This window comes from Sander lucioperca, chromosome 3, assembly GCF_008315115.2.
Source record: "Sander lucioperca isolate FBNREF2018 chromosome 3, SLUC_FBN_1.2, whole genome shotgun sequence".
Taxonomy (NCBI): Eukaryota; Metazoa; Chordata; class Actinopteri; order Perciformes; family Percidae; genus Sander; species Sander lucioperca.
In genome coordinates, this window is record NC_050175.1 from 3,630,240 (window position 1) to 3,648,345 (window position 18,106).

The window sequence follows — 18,106 nt, forward strand, 5'->3', positions numbered from 1 at the left end:
TAATTGCAAATTTGGTAGGACGGTGTTGGACTTCAGGAGGTGTTGTGCTTCTAAGGTGCACTCCCAGGTGAGGACTTCTTCACTGTAATAGATAGTAATAACTTCACAGACACAGTAAGTTAAACACACAATAGGCTTCAGCTGAAGGAGAACAACACTTCTTCTTACAGGCTCCTCAGCCTGCACTAACCAAGTGAGTTCTGATCTCTCTTCCTCTTACCGCCCTTTTTATTGGGGTTCAAACACACACACATACGTTATAGGCTACACCATATGTTGAGGCTCGGGTCAAAAGGGCACGACATGTTCTTTAACCTACTTCAAACCAGTTTTATGATACTTCCCTGCTCGGACCCCCTGTTGCTACATCCTGTTGCTACATCCTGTTGCTATCTCCTGTAATAGGTGAAGAGAAGAGATATGTGTGCATGCAATTAAGTGAGAGCAACATATAGAAACTGAAGTATATATAATAAAACTGAAGTATATAAGAATATTTGATGTATTATATTCCACAGAGGTCCACACAGTCTGACGAGACAGTGGCAGCCCGCGGCGCTCCATACCCAGGGCAAAGTCACCGTTTCTGGGTTACTGGACTACCAAATGCCAGCAGCCTGGGGCTGGCAGCCCAATGTGACTTTGCCCTGGGTATGGAGCGCCGCAGGCTGCCGCTGCCTCGTCAGACTGTATGACAAGGTAAACTCGGTTTTGCATTCTATCACCCCTTTAACACAGCTCACTTCCATGTGAGTCCTACTGCAGACTTAGTCACTTTCATTTGTTAATTGGATCACAATGTAGCCATGTTTTTTCTTTGAAAGGGGGCGATTTGAGGCATCTTTATTAAACAGAACTACTGTTCACCCAGTGTGTTAGTCTGATGTATGCCATGTCCACCCCCCTCCTACACACGCATGCATGCACACACACACTTTTGTTCTCATAGCTGTGTTCTATATGTGAACAAATAAGCGGATATATTTTGATTAAGATGACATATCTTACCATTGTTGTTGTTAGTCACTTCCAATAATGTTTATTTTTGTTAAATATATGGTGATCGAAGTGAGACATTTCATTTCTATGAGACAAAAAGTGATTTATTGGTAACTTGCCAACAGCAGTAGAGCTAAAGGTTTATTGTTTTTGTAATAAAAGCGAGATTTCAAAAGTGTTGCAATGTTGATGGCTTTCTTTCACCACAGAGGGTTATTCACACAAGGACAATGAAATACACAGTAAATGACTTACATGGATCCTCTTTACTCACTTTCAACCCTAGCTTTATGTCCATGCAGGGATAACTCCACTATTATAAACTGTTTTCAGGTTCTATATTTTGTGCTCCAACTAGAACATGTTTATATGCTTTAATGTTAAAAAACACTATCATATCATACTGCCCATGGCTGCTGCACCTGTATGCCCCCTTTGTTTGAGATGCTCTGTCGGAGCGCCTGTCTCTTTAAGCCCACCCTCCCGAAAATGCCCAGTCTGCTCTGATTGGTCAGCATTCCCATATCTCTGGAGTCTCCTCCTCTGTACTCCGCTGTCACTGCTTCTGTACTAGGCTTGGGCGATCTCTAATATTTTCAAATCATCCAATTGGTCATAAGATATTGTGGCTACACGTGGCTTTCACTTTCCACATAAATTTTATATCAATACGTTTCCAAATCCTTCTGGCCCTCACGATGAGGTCATTTCCCTGATAGCACCTATCATTTAGGCCAGGGGTCACCAACCTTTTTGAAACTGAGAGCTACTTCATGGGTACCGAGTCATACGAAGGGCTACCAGTTTGATATGCTCTTCTGAAATAAAAAATTTGCTCAGTTTGCCTTTAGTTATATATGATTATTAATGATTAATGATACTCATCTATGTGAAGACACTGATTACGTTAATGATTTCTCACAATAATTATCAACAATGACTTAACAAGGTGGGAAACAGATAATGTCAATATTCAATTTTCATTTTTAGAACAGGCCTGAGGGCTACTCATGTGGTCCTTGGGGGCTACCTGGTGCCCACCGGCACCGTGTTGGTGACCCCTGATTTAGGCTCTCTGAGCCTTTATTTGACAAGTCGCTCTCAGTGTCTTTTAATAGCAGCAAAGTGCCACAGGTGACACTCGTTAGCTCATTAAAGAGATCAAAGGGTTCCCCACTGTGTTTACAAACATGGCCACTGATTACTAAACATGACTTGGCACTTTCGCAGACAGTCAAATTGAGAGCACGCTTTTCCTCATTCCACACACATACACACACACAAACACACAGACACACAGTCACACACACACACACACACACAGTCACACACACACACACACAGAGACAGACAGAGAGCCACACACACAGACTGACACACAGACTAGAGTGGTGATACCAGACCCGATGATGTTCAGGTTTGGGTTGGGCTCGGTCACATCAGCGCGATAAGGCATTTGTTGTAAAATGGTGCTGCGGCTCCTTTAAGAGAGCTCTGTGCGTGTGTGTGTGGAAAGTGGGCAGAGGAGAGATAGAGAAAGAGGAAGCAGATGTGTTGTAGATGCGACCGAAGCAGAGTTGGTGGAATAAGTTTAAGTTTTTAAGTACACCGTGTGTGCAGTGTCCAAAATAAACCCCAGACTGAAAGCCAAGTTCATTCATTTGCTCACCAGAAACTGGATTTTAACCCCGACGTTATTCATTTTATAACGTAGGCCCTGGAGGTAACGAGTCTCCCCTGGTTTTCTGATCACGGTCGGAAACGAAGCAATCAGGAAAGGTTAAAACATTGAACATTTTAAATTAAACAGCTTATTAACGTGCGCTTGTTGCCCCGTGTGCGCTGATGCGCTTATCTGTTGACATTTCCGAATGCCTTCCTACAGTTGCTTAATAAAAGCAGGCTTTCCACACAAACAAACGTACATGTGTCATTAGTATGAGAAAAAAAATTAGATTTTAACTGTGTGGGACTCGGGCCGGGCTCGGACATAAATATCTTGATGCCTGTCGGGCTCGGGTCGGGTTCAGTTACTGCTCTGTTGGACGCAGGCCGGGCTCGGACAGAAAAATGCGGCCCGATCACCACTCTAACACAAACACACACACACAGTCACACACACAGACACACACAAAACACATATTGATTTTAAATAAAGGTCCAAGCTGGTAAATTCATCATAACAGGATAGTCAGGATGAGCCAAAAAATAAAGCCTCAACAGGAAAAAAGTCAAACAGGAGTGAATAAGTCACTGATAAGCCACAATTACGCACAGCAGATCCACTGGTTAAATTTTGTGTTACCAGCATCAGACTGTTGTGAACTAACCACAGAGCCCCTTTGTGCCTGACTCCACAGCAAATGTGTCGTTTTAATTAATTATTGTGCACAGGTGTGTCCTAATTAACACTCAAAGCCTGCATCAGAGCGAAACACACAGCGTGGCACAAACACTGTCCTACACAAAGCACGAATGATGCTGAAGCAAAAGCAGATTTATTCCACCAAAATGCCCCAACAAAAAGGAACCTGCAAGCCAGTTACACCACTACTGCAAACCCTTAGAATGCAAAACCGAGTTTACCTTGTCATAGTTGAATAACGACAGTTCGGTGGGTAAAATGCATACAGAAAAGCTCAAAGTCCCATTGACACCTCTTTCCTATGCAAATCTCACAATTTGAAACTGCCGCTGAAAACGGGCGAATCCCAACGAAGCTAATAGTTGACGTCAACTCAGTGGTTGTACCTTAATTGGCTCTGGTCTGTACCTTTGTCACGCCCCAAAATTTACATACAGACTACTGGTCTGAGACCAGCTGGTGTTCTGAATGTAGGTCGCGTAGATCTCAGACACTAGTTTAGCTGCAAGCTGCTCCACAAGAATTACAAAGAAGAAAGTTTGGAAGTTTTTCAAGGATATTGAAAATGAACCACGGTCGTAAATACAGTGTTCCAGGCTGTACAACGGAATACTGGCCCATATGTGTACATGTACACAGAGAGAAAAGTGTTTAGAGCTTAATTAAGGAGTAGATATCGGAAAATGGAGCGGGAGTTGTGGATCTAATGCGGCAGCGCAGAGGACTTGCAATGGGCGGTGTGCTGCTGGAGCTGCTGCCGCTGCTGTTGTTGTTGTGGAACTGTCTGCCGGCGGAGGTTCACGGTACGTTGACTTTTTTTTTGTGTTCCCAACATGGATCCTTGGGGAACAAGGGGCTGTGGAGCCACCAGGACGAGACATGATAAGAACATATTAGTTACAACTCTGTCTGTGTGCCTGTGGGCTTCACTCTCTGCTAAATGTCCCCGCGCTGAGACACTGAACTAGCTACAGCGCGAGGTGTGATTCCTTGTCTGGAAGTGGAGCTTTTTTATGTCCCAAGGGTAACGTTACAACAACACTAGTTGTAATGAAAGTGTCAAAACTTTGCATTGGTGTGTGTGTGTGTGTGTGTGTGTGCAACACACTGGAGGATGACTAAGCTGTAACTAAACTTTGTCTCTGGTGCTTTGTACAGTAACATTAGTTGATGAGTTTATGTGTCGGAGCAGAAATGAAGTTTGAAGCCAGCCGGGGATATTTTCTCGTGCCTCGGCTGCTCCAGCCATTCCTGCTCTGCCGGCCGCACGTTTGGAAGTCTATCAGTAACGTTACAGTTTTTTTGTTCTCATTTTTCAAAACAGTTAACACACAGGCCGAACCAGTGGCACTCATGGTCAAAATTAGACATTTTGTTTGCAAAAGGCTCTAACCGTGCCAAAACATTTAAAATATGCAACAAAAGAAAATTTTGCCCTCAAACAACACAACTTGCAAACAAGTGTATGCGGCAGCTGCACTGAACTGCAGTCTGCAGACGTTTACCACTCTGCCGAATAGATGTCGCTCGCTTGCCACTGCTGTGCCACTGTTATAACACCTACAACTTTCATACAATATGTCTATTATTCAACTCAAAGACATTTATATTAATTAAAACAATTATCACTTTTCCACATTTCTTACAACTTCACCTTCTTCTTAGACATTTTAACCAGCCATCCAGTTAGCACTTTAATTATTCCACATCTTTTTTACATTAGTGGTGTTATTCAACTTGAATGAAATTCAAGTTAATTAAAACCATTCATACTTTTCCAACTATTCTCACTACTTCAACTTCTTCTTACAGATTTAAGCTATTAATCCAGTTTAGCTTTAGCAATTTAGCTATTCAGCATTCCCATGCATTTTCTGCAGGAAATGCATTTTCTAGTTGCAGCAGCTATTTATTTCTCTGATAATATTAATCTCTCATATTTTGTTACTTCTATTGAGAGACTTTCCAAATTTAATAGAATGTTCTCTAAATTTAAACTTCCAAAAATCCCATTTAGAGATACGACTTTTCCTGCATTACATCAGATATAATGGCTTTAACATCATCATGAAAAGCCTAGCATTTTAATAAACTAGAATTAAATTTTCAGTACCATTTGTTTCTATAACATCCACCAGGAGGTTTTAAAAGACAGCTTAATAACAGCGTGATCCGTGAGAGGAGCTGCAGATATACAGCAGTCAGAAATATAGCTTAGCATCGGTAAAGAAATTAGCCAGAAGCGATTTGGTTGTATCATTTGGTTTAAACCAGGAGTATTGTCTGATATCTGGATGTCAGAAATGCCATGGACCTAATAGATTGTGAGTGCAACAAAGACCAGATAGGACAGGATTCAATGAGCTGTTTTGAGATTTTGGATGATTTCTAGCAAAGTCATCATTAACCATATTGAAATCGCCTGCTATAACAATGTTAGCAGTTGGATAAATAAGCTTAAGGGATTCAGTGGCATTAGACATCTAAAATCAGCTGTTTGGAGAGGTCACGTGACCGTCAACCGCAATGGTCGCTCAGAGCTAGAGCTCCTCACCTACCTCCGTATTTTCATTGAAAAACCAGGTCTATTCCTTCTTCTTAGATGTCAATCGTTTTATTTGTTACCACAGTGAGTCAGTGAAATGCCTGTTGGCGCAATAAAGTAGGTCTTGTTGTTCTCTAAGTAATTTTGTCACGTTTGGTCAGGAAAGACTAGGCTTGCACCCAAATGCAGTTAGAGGATTTATTAAAACAAAAAAAGAGTCTTACACAAAATTTCCTCAGTCAGGTATCCAGGCAGGAACAAACGAAAAAACAGAGTCCACAATAGCACACAGAATAACATCCAACAGGAAAAACGGCAACAGAATACAAGGCAAACAGAATGTACGGGAAACAGTATGAAATGATCCGACAAGAGACAAAGACAGAACAGGGACTAAATACACAGGTAACGAGGACTAATGAGGGACAGGTGACACAACAGGTGGAACAATCAAAAAAGGCGGGAAACAAACAGAGACAGGAAGTAAACTAGACAAGACAAGGGAGACAAGACAGACTACAAAATAAAACAGGAAACAGAACATAACAGAAAAACAAGACTACAACAATAAGACAGAACAAAATACCAAAACCCTGACAGTCCCCCCCCCCCCCCCCCCATGGACAGATCCCAGATGTCCCAAAAACAAAACAGAACAAAAGTCAACCCAGGGAGGGCGGAGGGGGACCGGAGTAGGGACGAACGGAGGAAAAAGTAAAACTGGGCTAGGGAACAGAGGATAGTGGGAACTGGCGACCATGGGCACTAGGGCACTGGGACTCGGGAACCCCGGGGCTGCGGGCAGCAGCGACGGCGGATCCCTTCTGGTGGCCGACGGTGAAAACGAAACCCATCCGGCGAACAAGCATGAAGGCGAAGGTAGAGCCCCTCAGACGGCCGAGCAGGTCGGCGAAAACAGAGCCCTTCTCGAGGCCAAGCAGGATGGCGAAGACTCTCAGGAGGTCGAGCAGGACGGCGAAGGTGAAGACCCTCTGGAGACCAGGCAGGATGTCGAAGACTCTTGGGCGGCCGTCGACGAAGGCGAAACCCCTCTGAAGGCCGGCGGCGAAGGCGAATCCCCTCTGAAGGCCGGCTGCGAAGGCGAATCCCCTCTGAAGGCCGTCTGCAAAGGCAAAATCCCTCTGGAAGCCGTCGGCGAAGGTGATATCCCTCTGGATACTGGCAGCGAAGGCAAATCCCCTCAGAAGGCCGGCGGGGAAGGCGAATCTCCTCAGAAGGCCGGCGGCAAAGGCGAATCCTCTCAGAAGGCCGGCGGCGAAGGCGAATCCCCTCAGAAGGCCGGAGGCGAAGGCGAAACCCCTCTGAAGGCCGGCTGCGAAGGCGAAACCCATCAGAAGGCCGTCCACGAAAGCGAATCTCTTCTGGAGGTCATCCACGAAGGCGAATCCCCTCTGGAGGTCGTCCACGAAGGCGAAACCCCTCTGAAGGCCGGCTGCGAAGGCAAAACCCATCAGAAGGCCATCCGCGAAGGCGAATCCCCTCTGGAGGCCGTCCGCAAAGGCGAAACCCCTCCGGAGACCAACGGCGAAGGCGAAACCCCTCTGGAGGCTGGCGGCGAAGGCAGCATCCCTCAGGCGGACAAGCAGGACGGCTAAGGCTGAATCCCTCGGGAGACCTGGCGGGCCAGCGAAGGCTAAACCCCTCTGTGGGCCGGGTAGGCAATGGGTCAGCTGGGCTGAAGACAGGCGATGGGTCAGCTGGGCAGAAGACAGGCGACGGATCAGCTGGGCTGAAGACAGGCGACGGGTCAGCTGAGCTGGAGTCAGGCGACGGGTCAGCAGGGCTGCAGACAGGCGACGAATCAGCTGGGCCAGTGTCTGCCAAAAAGGTATCAGAAACAGGAGTAGGCGGGTCCGCCAACAAGGCAACAGGAACAGGTAACAAGGCAACAGGATCAGAAGTCGACAAATCCACCGACAGGGTAACTGGAGCAGAAGTCGGCCGGACTACCGACAAAACATGGGGGACAGGAGTCGGTCGGACCGACAACAAAGGCAAAGTCTCTGGGGGGCAGGGCAAAGGCAAAATCTCTGGGATGCCGGAGACAGGTGAAGTCTCAGGGGTACCGGGGAAGAGCAGAGTCTCTGAGGTGTCGGGCAACGGCACAGTCTCTGAGGTGTCGGGCAACGGCAAAGTCTCTGAAGTGCCGGGCAACGGCACAGTCTCAGGGGCCGCGGTCCACAAAGGCACTGGGAGACTGGTCAGCTGAGGCATTGGGAGACTGGTCAGCGTTGACTCTAGGTGAACGGTCAGTGCAGACTCTGGGAGGTCAGTCGACGTAGATTCTGGGAGAACAGTCAGCACAGACTCTGGGAGGTCAGTCGACATAGACTCTGGGAGGTCAATCGACGTAGACTCTGGGAGAACGGTCATCGAAGACTCTGGACGACTGGAAGACTCTAGCAGAGCGGTCATCGGAGACTCTGGATGACTGGAAGACTCTTGAAGAGCTGTCATCTGAGACTCTTGACGGCGGTTCTGGGCGGCTGCACGTCAGCGAAGGTTCTGGAAGGCTGCACGTCAGCTGGTACTCTGGAAAGCTGCACGTCAGCGAAGCTTCTGGAAGGCTGCACGTCAGCTGGTACTCTGGAAAGCTGCACGTCAGCGGAGGTTCTGGAAGGCTGCACGTCAGCGGAGGTTCTGGAAAGATGCACGTCAGCGGAGGTTCTGTAAGGCTGCACGTCAGCGGAGGTTCTGGAATGCTGTACATCAGCGGAGGTTCTGGAAGGCTGCACGTCAGCTCAGGAACAATGGTGAACTCGGACTCTGGAACACTGGTAGACTCAGGAACAGTAACTCTGGTCCGTACGGACTCAGGACCTCTGGACAGCACGAGCTCAGGTCCACTGAACAGCACGGGCTCGGAACCGCTGGACAGCACAGGCTCAGGTCCGCCGAACAACACGGGCTCAGGTCCGCCGCACAGCACCGGCTCTGGTACACAGGTTAGCTCAGGCTCAGGTACATAGGTTAGCTCAGGCTCAGGTACATAGGTTAGTTCAGGCTCAGGAACACAGGTCAGCTCAAGCTCAGATACACAGGTCAGCTCAGGCTCAGATACACAAGTCAGCTCAGGCTCAGATACACAAGTCAGCTCAGGCTCAGATACACAAGTCAGCTCAGGCTCAGAAACACAGGTCAGCTCAGGCTCAGAAACACAGGTCAGCTCAAGTCCGACAAGAGGTTGATGCAGGGCATGGCGCTGGGAGCCATGTTTTCCCCTCCTCCGTCTTCGGCCTCCACGAGTCCCAGAAAACACAGCCAGGCGGGTCCCCTCAAAGGACTGCTTGCTGTTGGGGGTGCCCGCCAGACAGGCAGCAGTAGAGCTAACAGAAAAAAGTTCCGGGGAAGCAGGCGAGGAGGCAGGCTGGGTCAGGAACAGAGAGCAAGTAGCTAGGAAGCTAGTAGGCCGTGAACCAGGCAGGCTGGTTGTCTGCTGCACATGAGGCTCGGAAAGGCAGTCAGGCTTGAAGACAGAGAGGCGAGTTGGCTGCTGAAACTCTGGAAGACTGACAGGCTTGGAGACTGGAAAGCTAAACTCTCTTTCAATAGCCTGCCAGCGAGCCTCCATGATGTGCCTAGCAAGGGCAGGATCCTCCTCATACAGATCACGAAAAAATGTAATCATGAATTCACCATTAGAGTCCAACGGGTGAATGAGAGGCTCAAAAACTGCTGGATCCATTTGTGGTCGGATCATTCTGTCACGTTTGGTCAGGAAAGACTAGGCTTGGACCCAAATGCAGTTAGAGGATTTATTAAAACAAAAAGAGTCTTACACAAAATTTCCTCAGGCAGGTATCCAGGCAGGAACAAACGAAAAAAACAGAGTCCACAATAGCACAGAGAATAACATCCAACAGGAAAAACGGCAACAGAATACAAGGCAAACAGAATGTACGGGAAACAGAATGAAATGATCCGACAAGAGACAAAGACAGAACAGGGACTAAATACACAGCTAACGAGGACTAATGAGGGACAGGTGACTCAACAGGTGGAACAATCAAAAAAGGCAGGAAACAAACAAAGACAGGAAGTAAACTAGACAAGACAAGGGAGACAAGACAGACTACAAAATAAAACAGGAAACAGAAAATAACATAAAAACAAGATTACAACAATAAGACCGAACAAAATACCAAAACCCTGACAAATTTACCCAGACATAGAAATCTGCTAACATGGCGGCGGCTAACATGGCTGATAACTGATGCTAGCGCGGACCTACACTTGGAAAACATTGTAGCCAAGGTCTTGGAGGGGCAACGAAGTGTGCTTGAATCGGTGGTCCACAGTGCAGTGAGGGGAGCGCTAGCAGAAATTAATACCTCGCTGCAACACATCAGGACAGAGCTTGAGAGGCAGGGAGCTACGGTATGTGATCTGATGCAACGAATGGACAAGACGCAGGGGGATAACAGGCAGATGAGAAACATGGTGAGTGGAAATTTGAGCATAAGCTAGCCGAAATGGAAGACAGAGTCCGATGCAACAATGTACGCATCATTGGACTAAAAGAGGGCAGCGAAAAGGATGGCCCAGTTGGGTTCCTGCAAGATCAGTTACCGGTGTGGATCCCCTCCTTACAAACAGGGCTATCATTGAACCTGACAGAGCACACAGAATCTACGGCAAGGGTGCAACGACACATACTGAGATTTTCAGGTGTTTGAGATAACAGGAGCGCCAAGCAATCCTCCAGGGGCCGAGACAAGTCCGGTAGGGTACACAAGACATGTATGTGTGTATATTTTGAAGATGGCTGAACTTTCAATTCTTTCAGTTAACATCAGCGGGCTAAACGGGCTGATTAAACGAGCTAAATTCCTGGACTATTTAAGAAGGAAGAATATAGATGTAGCGCTTATACAAGAGTCACATTTACGTAAAAGATGTAAATCACCTACAAAATAATTACTACAAGATTGCTGCTTCATCTAGTGACGACACCAAAACCAAGGGTTCCATTGTGTTACTGTCGCGGAAAAGCGCACTCACTGTAGATAAAAGTAGTAAAGATCTATCAGGCAGGATATCTTATATATGCACCACAATAAGTAGAAGGAAAATAGCCTTTGTTTTGATATATGCACCGTCTACATGAGGTAAGCTTTTTCCCGCGTCTAACCAACGAATTGCTCTCTCTCTCAATGAATATTCACTAATTATAATTATAGGGGGAGACATGAATGCAGTGCTAGATTTAAATCAGGATAGATCAGGGGGCAACATCAGACATGTTCAGAGCAGTTGTAGAATCCCACCATTTTACAGATATATTGAGGATGCACAATCCTACTCGCAAGGATTACACCTTTTTTTCCGCAAGTCATTCCCGCATTGATTATATTTTGTGTTCTAGTGAGCTTAAGGCAATGTTTCACACGATAGCAATACAACCAGCAATTCTGTTTTATCACAAACAGATCTAAAAGGTGGCAATTTAATAGCTCCCTTCTCCAGAACACAGCTTTTGAGGCAGAGTTTAGAGCCAATTTATATCAATCAATACTGACTCAGTTTCGGACCCGGCACTCATTTGGCAAGCAACTGAAGGATTGTATTATATTAGAGATTTCACATCTTTGAAGAGAAAAAGAGAGGCAAGGATTGCGGAGTTATTAGAACGTTGTAAATCTCTAAAGCAGTCTCTAAAGACGTGTTTTTCTAAATCTACACATACTCTTTTAGTCACAAGTCGAACAGAGCTAAATGATTTGCTAAGAAGGAGAGCTGAATTCATAATGCACAGAGTGAGGCAAAATTATTATTTTAATGGTTGCAAACCAAGCAAATTGCTGGCTCTGAAATTAAAACAAAGCGAGTCCAGAACTACTGTCAACAGCATCCGCACAGACTGAGGTATGTCAACAAATCCTAAAGGTATCAACGCCACTTTCCAGTCCTTTTATTCAAAGTTGTATGAGTCCTCCTGCAACCCAGATCCGACACAGTGTCAGGAGTTCCTAAAAGAGCTAAATCTGCCTCTTCTTGACCCAGAAGAGGCAGAAGAACTGGGTCAACCTATAACGTTAGAGGAACTTAAATCAGCATTAAAAACAATTAAAAAAAAGTGAAAACACCGGGATGCTGGATGGAATTCCATCAGAACTTCTTCTACAGTACTTTGACATATTAGGACCTATCATTTTACAAGCTTTAACTTCGGCCATAGAGATGGGTACTTTTCACCAACAAACCAACACTGCGCTAATTTCTGTTATACCCAAAAAGGGCAAAGATCTTACGGAGTTCTCAAATTACAGGCCCATCAGCCTCATTGGGACTGATATTAAGCTCTATTCCAAAGTCTTGGCACTCCGCTTAGAACACTTTATTGAGAAGCTAGTCCACCCCGACCAATCAGGTTTTATACCAAAGCGTCACGGTGCAGACAATGTACGCAGATTATTTCATGTAAGCCAGAAACCTTTCAACAACGGCAGCAGTTTCATCAGTGGATGCGGAAAAGGCTTTTGACCGCCTAGAGTGGAACTACTTTTGGCAAGTAATGGAGAGGCTTGGTTTGGGGGCCAAATTCATTGACATGCTGCATACTTTATATGCGAATCCCACGGCCATAGTCTCAACCAATGGCTTGCATTCTCAGCCATTTCCCATCGACCGGGGCTCTCGACAGGGATACCCGCTCTCCCCCATGGTATTTGCGATCTCTCTTGAACCGTTAGCCCAAGCCATAAGGCAAAATAAAATATGTAATGTCCAGATTAAATCCAATAACAGCTCAATATCATTATTCGCAGATGATATTTTGTTGTACATCTCTGATCTTGAGGACTCTATTCCAAAAATTCTTAAGATCTTCAATGAATTTGGCTCAATCTCCAGCTATAAAATTAATTGGAATAAATCTAATCTTCTTTTATTGAACAACAGGCATGTGACATCAGCTAGTAGTGGTACAATACCAACCCAAAGCAAAATTACATATTTGGGCATCATCATACATGCATCACTACAGCGAGTGGTCCAGGACAACTATAAAACTATGTTAAGTAATGTTCAAAGGGATCTGGCCAGGTGGACTGCGCTGCCGGCATCACTGCGGTCCAGGATTGCTGTTGTTAAAATGAACATTTTCTGGAAGAAACTTGATACTTTAATTTGGCAGTATATATGGAACAATAAACAACCTAAGCTAAAATACTGTACCTTACAATGTACCACAAACACTGGAGGCCTCGCCCTCCCCAACTTTAAAATGTATCACAAGGCCTTTCAACTACAGGCCCTCCCTCATCCACAGTTCCATGGAGAGGAATAGAGCAAAACCTCATTGGAAGTCTAAGACTGCAAGACCTTTGCACGTGTTTGTCCAAAAAATTGTATGCTAACCTCTGGCCCCATTATCACCAACACATTGGCCAACTTTAAACAGGTGGAGGAGCACCTGCGCTACACCAATAAGTGGCACGTGAATACCCCAATATGGCACAATACACACTTAATGTCTGGTAACAAACATTTTGCTTGTAAGCAGTGGAGTGACAGAGGTATTTATACTCTAGACCAGTTATTCAATGAGAAAGGTATGTTGAGTTTTGAAGACCTGAGAGCTAGTTTTGAGGTCCCCAGGACATCCTTTTACTTTTATATTTGCTTAAGATCAGCCCTAAAATGTCATGGAGTGCCATGGGGAAACAGTCTTGAGGTGCACCTAGTCATTAAATGTTTTTTTTATTTCCCTGTGAGAGGATAGGTGTACACAATTTATGCTAAGCTGTTGCAAGTATCCATAGGAGAACTCCCAATAGTAAAGAAATGGGAACGAGAGCTGAGCCCTGAGGGAAATACAATTAATTGGGAGGCAGTTTGGGACATTTTCCACTGTTCCAAGAACCCAAATCACCAGTATATCCACTTCAACATATGCCATAGGACATATTGGACTCCTCAGAAGAGATACGTCTCAAAAGCCATTCCCACTCCCTATTGTACGTTCTGTCAACCTGAACAAACTGGACCTTTCCTGCATATGGTCTGAGAGTGTGAACAGGTGCAGGAGTTGTGGCATAAAACAACATCAATACTATGTGATGTGATAGGATGTCTAATTCCTACTGACCCGATTGTTTTGTTACTTAATGATGACTCTAAATTACACCTGCTCGAGAGACAGAAGATTTGGCTCAACTACAACCAAGAAAATGACAGCTCAACGCTTTATATAAAACAGTGGTTAGCATATTTTCTAGACATAGTTATGCTTGAGCTCTCTACAGCAAGGATAAACAAAGCCAAATCAACTATCAACCAATGGAAAAGCACAGCAGCACAAATATCAGACCTAATCACCTCAGTACCACAAGAACTAGAGTAGAGTGATTAGGCAAGGTGTGATTTCTGTTTGTTTGTTTGTTTGTTTGTTTGTTTTGTTTTCGTTGAAACCGCAGAGGGTGGGGGGGTGGGCAAGGGTTTTTGTTTGTTTGTGTTTTTCTGTTGTATGCACCAATTTACACTGACTGTCATACATTGTGGAGTTTGTTCTGTATGTCTGAATGATAAATGTTGCTAATATAAAATTGATCTCAAAATCACCTGTTTGTTTTGAGTTAGATTATTAAATCCATAAATATTAACCAAAACACAGAATTGCTCGTCAACTTCCAGGACACAGATTAGCCAAAGACCATTATTACTCATTCTTGAGGTGATCAATTTACCCAGGGAGTTACAAAACAGAATAGCCAAGCCTGTTGATCTAAATTAGTAGAACCGTGGTCAAAGATAATTTTGCCACCCCATTGGTTTATCCAGAATTTTTCATCCTCAAGTTTCGAGTGCGTTTCTTGCAAAAAAAATAAGTTAGCTTTTTCACCCTTACAGCCTTACGCCCTTACCTTACGCCCTTGATTTTCTCTTAGCGTTTTCTCTCAAGCCCCTAGCATGAAGTGAGATACAGGAAAAGGAAACACTGATTGTGAACACAAAATAGCAAATGCTATAAACCTATTCCAACCAGTTGAAATATAAAGTCCACCGAAGAGAGCCTTGCACATTGGCAATGTCCCTTCAATATCAAAACATATTTACTGAACCATCCAACCTGTTTAGAAGGCAAAGCACCTGCTTATTGCTCAGTCATATAGACCACCAACAATGTTCTTTTGTGGCGCTCCTAGGTGATTTTCTGTCCATTGATAGCCATCACCGCCTCTGTAGTATGCCCGTTTCCCATCTGCTCTTGCTTGTTGTATTTTTCGCCATAATGCAGCTCTTGCCTCCCTTTCAGCTTTGCAGAGATCCTCGATGAAGGCGACCCCCAGCTCTTTGCAAACCGCAAAGTCCTTGATCATCTTCCACAGCGCGTCTCGGTGTGTTCTCGCTCGATGGTGTTTTAAGCCCCCAACGTCTCCTTCCAGGCAGCGCTGCGACCGTTGACTTCAAGGCACCTAACCCTAACCATCACACCAGTAGTCCCCTTGTGCTCGTGCCCCTCGCAGCATCTGGTATTGGAATAAAAACCCGAATCATACCCAACGCTATTAATTATCTACTTAAGATTTAAGCTGTTTAAATGTTACACAAGTTCACTCAAGCACTTAAAACTGCTTTTTGTGACACAACAGTAGTATTACGAAAATTATAACTTAGTTACAGTGCGTTTTTTCCTCCACCATGTCTTTTGTGATTAATGTGAAATGCATTCTGGAATACCTAGCTGTCCGAAGTCCAATGCATCACTGCCAAAGTGGGCAGAGCAAAACACATCCGGGCATTTGGACTGTACTTGGCTAGATGCGGACTATTGATTTGGAACAGTACTTTGCTGCGACTAATAATGTTTCACAAGTTCACGAGAACTGCACTGTTAGCTACTTCTTGCAAAATGTTTTTGGGTAATTACAGGGTATGCAGGCTGTAATCTAAAGCACTGTCAGTTCTCCCCTTGTTACAATGTATGCTAATGCTCAGAATGGCCTTTGGGGGACACATATTAAAGTAAGGGGTCTGGGGGTCCTCCCCCAATCAAAGAGTTAATTTCCTGCATTCTGATACATTTTTATGCACCAATGTATTGTGGAAACATCTATTTACGTGAAGGAAAACACAAAATTCTGGTAAAAGGTAACAATTCAAAATAAAAATATTATAGAATATAATGCAGTAAGAGGGCTTTGAGGAAGTGTTTTAGCAGGAGTTTTTTTTTTTAATATAGAGTGACTTCCATAAGGTAACTGCTATTACTGTTGGTGTACAGCACGCTTTGGAGGAGGGTCTGGAAAATTGAAACTAGGGTTTATACAACTAAATCTCAGCCCAATACAGTAAACATACTGTTTAGAGCTTTTACTGTGACATTTTCAAATATTATATATTATTTCCATTACTATATTTAGGTCTTTATTGCACTATTGGCACAAGACACAGGTGAAACGTCTTCACTGAGAAGGGATTATTGTCTGACTGTTTTTCATAATAAAATACCTGCATAAGGCTTCACTGAGATTGTGGGAGGTTTGTAGAGTAAAGGTGAAACCAAGTTTCCAGGAATTGCTAGCCCAGTCTGTTACAACATACAGTAGAAGTAGCATAATGTAACTTTAGAAACTGAAAAGCACGATCCAATTTGGTCAACACTGGAAACTTAGGTAAATACGGTCACATAAGTAACCTTTTTAGATACAGCAGGAGGTTTTAATTTGCACCGCTTTTGTAGAACATTAAGATAATCTGAGAATATACATTGGAACCTGTAGAACACAGACAAAATGTTAATGTGCTATATTTCTTCAAAATAAGTTGCTGTTAATGATTGCTTTTAATGCCTTTTTAGCTTTACCTTTGAGCGCAGCTCGACTGACATCCTACACAAAAAGATGGCAATAAACCTGCAGCTTGTACACTCCTTTCTTGGGACCATTTCTCAAATTGAGTGCAACACTGTTTGCTAGTGAACTATTCTTTTTTCAGTGATTACCAACTTTTATTTGTTTTGTAAAACAACATACAAAACATAACCTTTACAACATGAACATATCCCCTCCCCACCTGAATCCCCCATTCGTCATCACCACTTACATAGACAAAAGACAATATAAATAAATAACCAAATAGACAATAAACGGTGAACCAAATAAACATATGTACAGTATATGTGATAACACCATAAGCAAATAGTATGTGATTCTCCCCAGCGCATAGCTTACTAGGAGCCCTCCAGAAAGCGTAATTACTTTTCCCATGTAGACATCCAATCTGGCAAACCGTTTATATGAAATTTTTTCTAACGCCGCCACCCTAGTCATCTCACAAGCCCACTCCTGGATTGACGGCAACCCTTCATTCTTCCATCCTCTTAGAATAATCTGTCTGGCTATCATTAAACTAGTTTGGACTCAGCTTCTACACACACCGCACACTGAAGCGGCGCGAATAGCCATGGAGCGGAGCTATTTTCATTTTGCCGCCCATGTTATCCAATTTGTCCGGCCACACCAGCTGCAGTCATCGATTCGGTGTCTCCTCTATTTCTTCCGCTTGCCAATGTGTCACCCAAGTTAAGTAATCACACAGGAAGGCCACAGTGCAGCTGGACACTTTACAAAATAAAACAAATTTCAAAATAAAACACCCAGGTTTATGGTGATTTTGGCTGTCAAACAGCCAACGAGAGAGAGAGAGAGAGAGAGAGAGAGAGAGAAAGAGAGCCCATACATTGACAACCAAAGGAGGAATTGGAATGGACGACACAAAGCTAATTGTTGAAGTGGTGCAGTACAGGGAGCTGTTTGATCCTCAGCACATCTTCTATAAGGACAACAGCAAAAAAGAAATAGTAAATGTTGGGAGGCTGTTGCAACAGCTGTTGGAGCACCAAGTAAGTATATGCCATGTTGCCTATAGTGTCAACAGGTTTCATTTTAGTTTTTGGTCCATAACATACCCAAACATTGTTGGTAGTATACACAGGGTTTATGTATTTCCTCTGTAGCCAATTAAATGACAGACCCGTCCCTGTGACTGTTTACACCATTTCTAACACAAGGGCCTCCTTTTGTCACCCCATCTGCAGACCACAGGGAAACTGTCCTTACCTGAAAACACACTCCAAACACCAAAGAAAAAGTAATTTCCCTATATCACTGTATGCTCATAATAGCAAAAAACATGTTATATATTATTATATTATAAAAGTACTTTCTATGGCA